At 32.2% G+C, this 7,532-nt stretch overlaps 1 long non-coding RNA gene across 1 annotated transcript in view; it reads right to left on the bottom strand.

Annotated features, from left to right (window-relative positions):
• The window catches only part of LOC108764480 (uncharacterized), a 24,885-nt gene extending 18,767 nt beyond the window's left edge, over positions 1 to 6,118 (bottom strand). Inside the window, exons 1-2 of the long non-coding RNA XR_001940283.1 lie at positions 6,107 to 6,118; positions 486 to 491 (exon numbers count right to left, since the gene is read on the bottom strand). This is a non-coding gene — a long non-coding RNA (uncharacterized LOC108764480). The remainder of the gene's footprint in view (positions 1 to 485; positions 492 to 6,106) is intronic.
• Between the last annotated feature and the right edge of the window lie 1,414 nt (positions 6,119 to 7,532).

Here is a 7,532-nt window from a genome sequence, read left to right as displayed (position 1 = left end):
AAAAATCGGTAACTAGTAACGGTAACTTGTTACTTTTTCTACTCGGTAACGAGTAACTGTAACTTGTTACTTTTAAAAAGTAACTTTCCATTCCCTGCCATATTGTAGTCTTTTTCAAACTGCGCGCCGAATTGTTTTTCCGGACTAAATAAACGCAATTAAAACTACTCTAGTAATCGCGAATTAAATTGACAAGCAATTTTTAATAATTTGATGCTACCATCGATATAGACTATGATATAGACATTAAAAAAGTGAAAGTTTGATGGTAAATCTGATTTTTTATCAAAATTTTATTACATCCTCAATTAATGGAATAATTATAAGATAATATTTTTGAAAACGAAAATTGTATCTTACCATCTTTCCATATCAAAGTTAATTGTATGGCTTTTTTAAAAGACAGAATCAAATTAGAAAAAATAACAGGTATCCCGTCCTTCATAGTAGAGAATGAATAAATATGAAACAATATTATCTCTAACTTGCAACTTCAATTAATAAAACAAAATAAATACAAAACCATATTTAAAATTTAAGCTGTTTTACATTTCTTGTTTTGACTTTGTAAAAGAAAAATATTTATGTAAGCATGCCTTTCTTTATATGTGTATTTTATTCTTATAAATAACATATTTTTATTAATATGTACATGATATATATACCTGCAATGAATTTTCCTCAATCATCTCTTTTTTTAAAGGACGATCTACCTTTATTACCGATGCTAATGACATACGTCCATCTACCACCTTTAAATCTTTTAAACTTTCTACCAAAAAATACGGTGGTTCAACTAAAAGATAAATTGCATACTTAATATAAAAATAGAAACACTAAGAAGATTTTAAGGCAATTGCATACAATAAAAATTAAGCCAGCGATACACGATGCCTATTTTCCTGCTGGATTGTTAGCTGGATTAGAATCTTGCCACCGTATTGGCTTTGGTGCTGATAGTGCCAGTATCGCAACCAATCCGTTAGCAAGAATCTGCTCCAGATAGCAATCCAACAGAAAAACAAGCATCGTGTGCAGCTTGCTTCACTTGCAAAAATTATAAATATTATAAATTACATTTTAAAATAATCTTAAGAAATTAAAAACTATTTGCCATCTAGAGCAAAACTTTTTCAACAAAAAATATTATTCTCTTAATTGTACTCTATTATAAATATATAAAAAATATATTACAAAACGATAAAAAAGTCTCAATGTTTTTAATTTAATAATAAATAAAGAAACCATTTACCTGCTCGTATCACGCCAATCACTTTTATTTTATCATCTTTTGTTACATCAAGAGAAAAATATTCAGTTTCATTAAAATTCATAATATGTACTGAGAGTTTATATTCTCCATAAGTTAACGAATCACAACCTATCATCTTATTCAATTGATTATGCGGAACAGGGGCGAAATTAATTTTAACATATCCAACTAAAACTATAAAATATTAACTATAGAAATCAAAGCCTTACACGGCCTAGCTGGATCTTAATGCTTGTCCCGATCCGAGGCTCGGGTACCCGCATATTCCTACCAAACAGCCCTGGCGGAAACATTTTCACGAAAAATTACATAGATTGAGAAAAACCAAAAAATCCTCCACCCTTTCCATATATGTCTTCTGACGGTATATTGCAAGTTTTTCCAGAACATTTTTTCGTATCTTGTATCATGAGACAAACAGCGCCATTCTACGGTCCACAAATATCTACAAAAAATTAAGGATTTCTAAGGCAAACATACCTCACTTTACGTTCCACTATGAATATCTATGAATATCTAAGAATTTTTTAAATCTTGTCTCAATCTCTATATACTTTTTCTATACTAATTCGTAAAAATGTTTTTCGCCAGGAAGGATAAAGACAGTAATTGTTACGTGTTTTATGAACTATTCAGACTGATCTTTAGATTAGATAATCGATGTATCGTATTTAGTAAATTAGTGTATTAGCGGTTGAAGCAAACTCAGTCAAGTTACAATCTCCGCCATACTGAATTATGATGTATGTAAGCGAAAAATGACACGTTAATTTTTATTACGTGTCATTTGTAAATAAAGACAATTTGGATAAAACGAAATAATAAGATTGCTTTAAACTTTAAAACATTTGTAGAAATGGACGAAAACTATGCTTATTATCAACATATCATTTCTCGCTTCTAACGAATCATGATTCAATATGGTAACTACTCAGGAGCCTTAAGGCCCCTGAGTAGTCGCGGCGGCCATGTTGGAATCGTGACGTCAGAAGCGAGGAATGACACGTTAATTTATGCACGATGCTATTTGTAAACAGAGACAATTTGGATGAAATTAAACGATGGGTTCGCTTTAAAATACTTGTAAAAATCGATGAAAACTGTCCTTTTCTCTCTTGATAGTCAGTAAATGGTCCTAAAAGACTCGTAAAGTGAGCCTATATTCTGGTAGAAACACATGGTTTCATAACTGTTGAAACGATTTAAATATACACTTTTACGTATAAAATTCCAAGATAACTTTAGTTGTCATCGAAAATTACGACTTTGAGAAGTAGGAAACAAGTCACATTTTCACAATTAAGCAAATAATAACGAAATGGCATTGTGCACAAATTTCGTCGTCAAAACTGGTCAAAATGTCACTTTTCCACGCCTATAAGTTCAGCCATTTATCGTGGTGTGTAACACATACAAGCACGATCCCATGTCCGTGTGCTCGCAGGCGAGCACAGAATTCTATATTAACAACAACGATCTTATATGGCTTTACTATAATTGGCCGAATACAAGGTTTCTGTCTTTACTACGCTGCTATCAATTATGGCGTACTCTTTCTATACTTCAATTTTATGTATTCGTATTTTATGTACTACTATTGTAAAGCTATAGGTAAATATTTCCTTTAGGGGAGCCCCCTTTAATGACCTTGACATATGTTGTCAAGGTCATGACCCTGAGTAACCTCCAACAGATTTTAGCCGTAGCTCGTCATGCGTTAAAAAGTTATTAACAATCAAAGTTGCTAGTCATGCGTTAAAAAGTCATTAACAATCAATGTTGCTAGTTATTCTCTCCTATTTATTTCTCTTCTATATATATTTGCTAATTATTTACCTCCTCTTGTTTAGAAACATTAAACTTTCCACTCGAAGCAACTCTCATCCTCCTTCCCCCCTGTGAAGGAGCGCGCGACTTCTATGATTGTACTGTTGCACGTGGGTTTCGACTTTCTACGCGAAGCGAGTGTTATCTCACATCACTAAATGGATTGGATTAGGTTATTTTTAACAGTAGCGGATCCCCTCCGCGGGGGGAGGGGCGGAACCTACTACATTTACGCGTAACGACTCTCACTCCACCTCTTCCTCCGCGAAGGAGCTCGCAAATTCTATGTCGCTTTACGTTGTAAAGTGTATGCGTAGATGAAATGAGTTCTCTGCGGGGGGGGGGGGTTTTTTTCCACCTATTCAAGCAATGAATAGAAGGTGTGAGCAACATCTGAGAGACAGAAGATGTATTTCTGTCCTACTCAGTAACTTTTCTTCTTTCCGCGCATGTGCCAAGTGAAGCGCAGTGTTTTAATTACCGCGAGTTCTCTCTTTAACTTACTTTATTTTTACTTTATAACTACTTACTCTTTATTACTTATTTTAACTTTCTTTATAAAACATAAAATAATTACAAATTGTATATTAAAGAAGGAATGATGTTATATTAAATGAAAAGGAAAAATCACTTGATAAAATATAGGAATATATGTATGTTGAATTATACAGATTGCATATTTGCATATTGCATATTTTAGAAATCTGCAAGAATTTAAATGTGATTTTACTTAACCGAAAACATACGAGCATAAAGTACAAGTATTTAATGACAATTACGAGTTGTGTAATACCTATGGTAAGACACTATTTTGCCACGATTGCAACACAAAATACAATATTGAATCATTTTATGTAAGTTATAATAAAATCGCGTTTATTAATTAACAAAAAATCGTTCTATAAAAATTTATAAAAATGATATGACTACGTGTTGGCATCTGAAAATTTCTATAAGTTCTATGGTACTAATACAGTATTTGGAAATCCTGTGTTTAAATACAACGTTCTTAAAAAGAAAATCATTTCTTCAATAAATCTGGAACATTTGTATGGAATTATGACAATTCAGCATTGATAAAATTAAATTGAAGATTGTATTGCAATTATTAACTACTTATGATGATAAAAAAATTGACCGAAACATTTAGAATTTTTATATTTTGATATTTTAACATCAGATTTTCAAATAAATTGACTTTCACAAACATTGTCCTGCATAGTAACTCTATTCTTAATTATATCGTTTATATCAGACTGTATTTAAAAATATATAATTAAAAAAAAGAAAATTGCTATTTTATACTACTTTTACTACCTTTTTTACCGCATTCTTTTATTTTGTACATTTTAATACCATTTATTAAATAATAATATATAAAATAAATAGAAAACTCACCAACTTTCGTTGAAGAATTTATGACTTTACAAAATTCAATTCGTTCTGGTTGCACATTCGATGTAACAACGAGGTCATATTTATCAAAATTAGAAATAACAGCGTTTGAGGAAAGTTACAATTCATACGTTATTAAAGTGAGCAAGTTTAGGAGGACGAATCAGTACCCTATCTAAATAAATGATCTGCAATTTAACAATTTAATAGAGTGTTATTGTAATGCATTTAACGCAGCAATAAAATTTATGCACATACACATATATATGTATATACTGATTTAAACAAACAAAATTAAAATACTTACAAAATTAAGTTTTACATGATACTCAACACGATCGATAGCTTCATTCCATGCGACAACTTGAATTCGCTTGCTATTGCCATTACTTAAGAAAAATTTGAAAAATCTATATTGTTGTTTATCTCCAAGAACACATAGAAGTTCCATCCCATTGATAAAACCTATCACCTCTCTATATAAAAGTATATGTATGAAAGTAAAGTTACAAGTATAAATTCGAATTTAATAACATAACAACCTTGGATGGATTAATAACATCGATCGCTGCATTCAGCAGACCCAACAGTTGATCAACACTCGCTAGAATTAATGTATTCTTCTAGATGTCAAACTTTGATTAGATGATCCAAAAGAATGTACCGATAACAACGAGTGCTCGTAAGTGTTGAGTCGGTCGAATATATCCAACGGTACTTACATAGTTCCATTGTACATTTGAATAACATCGAACCCATCATTGATACGCATTCGATCGTCATTAATTACCGTACAGTCTACAATGAATGATAGCTGGTACAACATGAAAATGGAATCTTCCAAATTCTGCATGATCGCTCGATCAAACTCCGTCAGATCAAAATGCATCTTCAAGAATACAGTATAAAGTGGGGCATAATATGCACCTACTCGTAGACGAAACATCAATAAGAACGTCTTTGCCATCTGAAGAAATACACATTTGTCATCGAAAGAAATACACAAACCGAAATTAATATATATTTTATTTATTTCATACGGTGTACGGCGTATTATCACACTTAAAGATTATATCTCTAATGTTGCCTTTACCGTCCTTAAATCTGTGTAATGTTCGCAGTACTCAATAGATATGCGAACGAGAGCTTCGCATCATTTGCCTATATTTGTAATGAGATGAGGTAAACTCAACATATATACATGCCGCAATTCAATGTTCTGCACAAATTCCATATTCTCTATCAAAGTTGAGAAAATTTCACGTATTGTCCACTGCAAAAGTGAAAATTATAATTTCATGGCACTCAATTACGTTGTAATTACTGTGATAATCTTATGAATAGCATTACCTCAAATAAATTTATGATATTATCCCATTATTCCATAGTTGCTAAAAGACTGGTCATGCAGGAATATAAAGGAATAACGTATCATCTTGTTTCCTTTTAATGAGTTAAAAATTGCAAAACGTGACAAATCAATTTAGCATAACCAGAATTTATTAGTCCTTTTTTCTAAAATATTTGTCATGTGAATACATAATGAAATATAATATATGTATATATGAGAATAAACTCTATATATATCATAATATATATACACATATATACCATATATAAGAATGTTGAATAATCTGATAAATACACACATTCCAAGCCTATTAATACGTTATCAGGAAAATAGTCATCAAGAATAATTAATGCAGTGGGCAAGATATTTCCGATATAATTAAATAAAACTGGTTTCTGAAGAAGAAAAAATATATATAGTAAAAATGATATACACATATAACAGGATACTTAGTGTTAAAACACGTAATAAAATTTCCTAAGCATTTCTTCTGTTCAAGATAGTTTTATTCAAAATTCCAAATAAGATTATAAAACTTTTTAATGCTACTTTGAAATAAATTAGACTTAATATTGACAACCCAAAATAAACTATATATTTGAAAATTTGCAAAAAGTAAGAATTCTATGGGACTCTAACGTTCTACAATAAAATAATACAAGAAAAAAACATCACAATATAGAGAGAGCAATTGTACATTTTATATTTTATCGGTATCCTCATTTTTTTTATAAAATTGATGTATGTCATACTTATTATTAACTAATTGTCAATATTTTGCATTTTTTTGGGTCAAGAAGAACCGATTAAGGGGGGATTCTAGTCTTGATTTGTTCACGAATTTTTTCTGAAAAATTCGTAAAGTCTATTCAAATCAGGGTTTCTCCTACATATTAGTACTACATGGGCCGAAAAGTCCCGGGATTTTTCAATAGGTGGCGCCACTAGAAAATGGACATGACTCATTTCGAGAGGCTCATCTGTCACTAGTTTATGTATGAAGTTTCATGACATTTCGTCCATTCGTTTACAAGCTACAGTCGTTTGAGTGACGCTACTTTCGTCTTCGTAAAAAAAATGGAAAAACAGGAATATCGCATCTTGATCAAACATTGTTTTTTGATGGGAAAAACTTAGGAACAATCATTACAATTGTTGCAGAAATGTTATCCCACATCTGCTCCTTCGAGAACAACAGTTTATCGGTGGTTTAGTGAATTTAAAGTGGGTTGTACAAGCACCGAAGACGCACCTCGCTCTGGAAGGCCAAAAGAGGCTACGAATGCGGAAATTGTAAAGCAAGTGCATCGAATCGTTTTGAGTGATCGTAAAGTGAAGTTGCGCGAGTTAGCTGAGGCCGTGGGCATCTCAAAAGAACGGCGGGATACATTTTGCACGATCTTTTGGAGACCGTCGACCAAAAACAGCAGCGCGTTGATAATTCAACGGCCGGTTTGGCGTTGTTGCAGCGTAATCGAGCGGACTTTTTTCGACATTTTGTGACGATGGATGAAACGTGGGTCCATTACCATACGCCTGAGTCCAATAGGCAGTCTGCAGAGTGGCTGGAAAGCCACGAAAGCCAACCAAAGCGGCCAAAAGACCAACGCTCGGCCGGGAAGGTTATGGCCTCCGTTTTTTAGGATGCGCATGGCATAATCTTCATCGATTACCTACAGAAGGGAA

The sequence above is a fragment of the Trachymyrmex cornetzi genome, unplaced genomic scaffold (assembly GCF_001594075.2).
Source record: "Trachymyrmex cornetzi isolate Tcor2-1 unplaced genomic scaffold, Tcor1.1 scaffold429, whole genome shotgun sequence".
NCBI lineage: Eukaryota > Metazoa > Arthropoda > Insecta > Hymenoptera > Formicidae > Trachymyrmex > Trachymyrmex cornetzi.
Note: the sequence above shows the minus strand (reverse complement) of the source record. Positions and strands in the feature narration are given on the sequence as shown.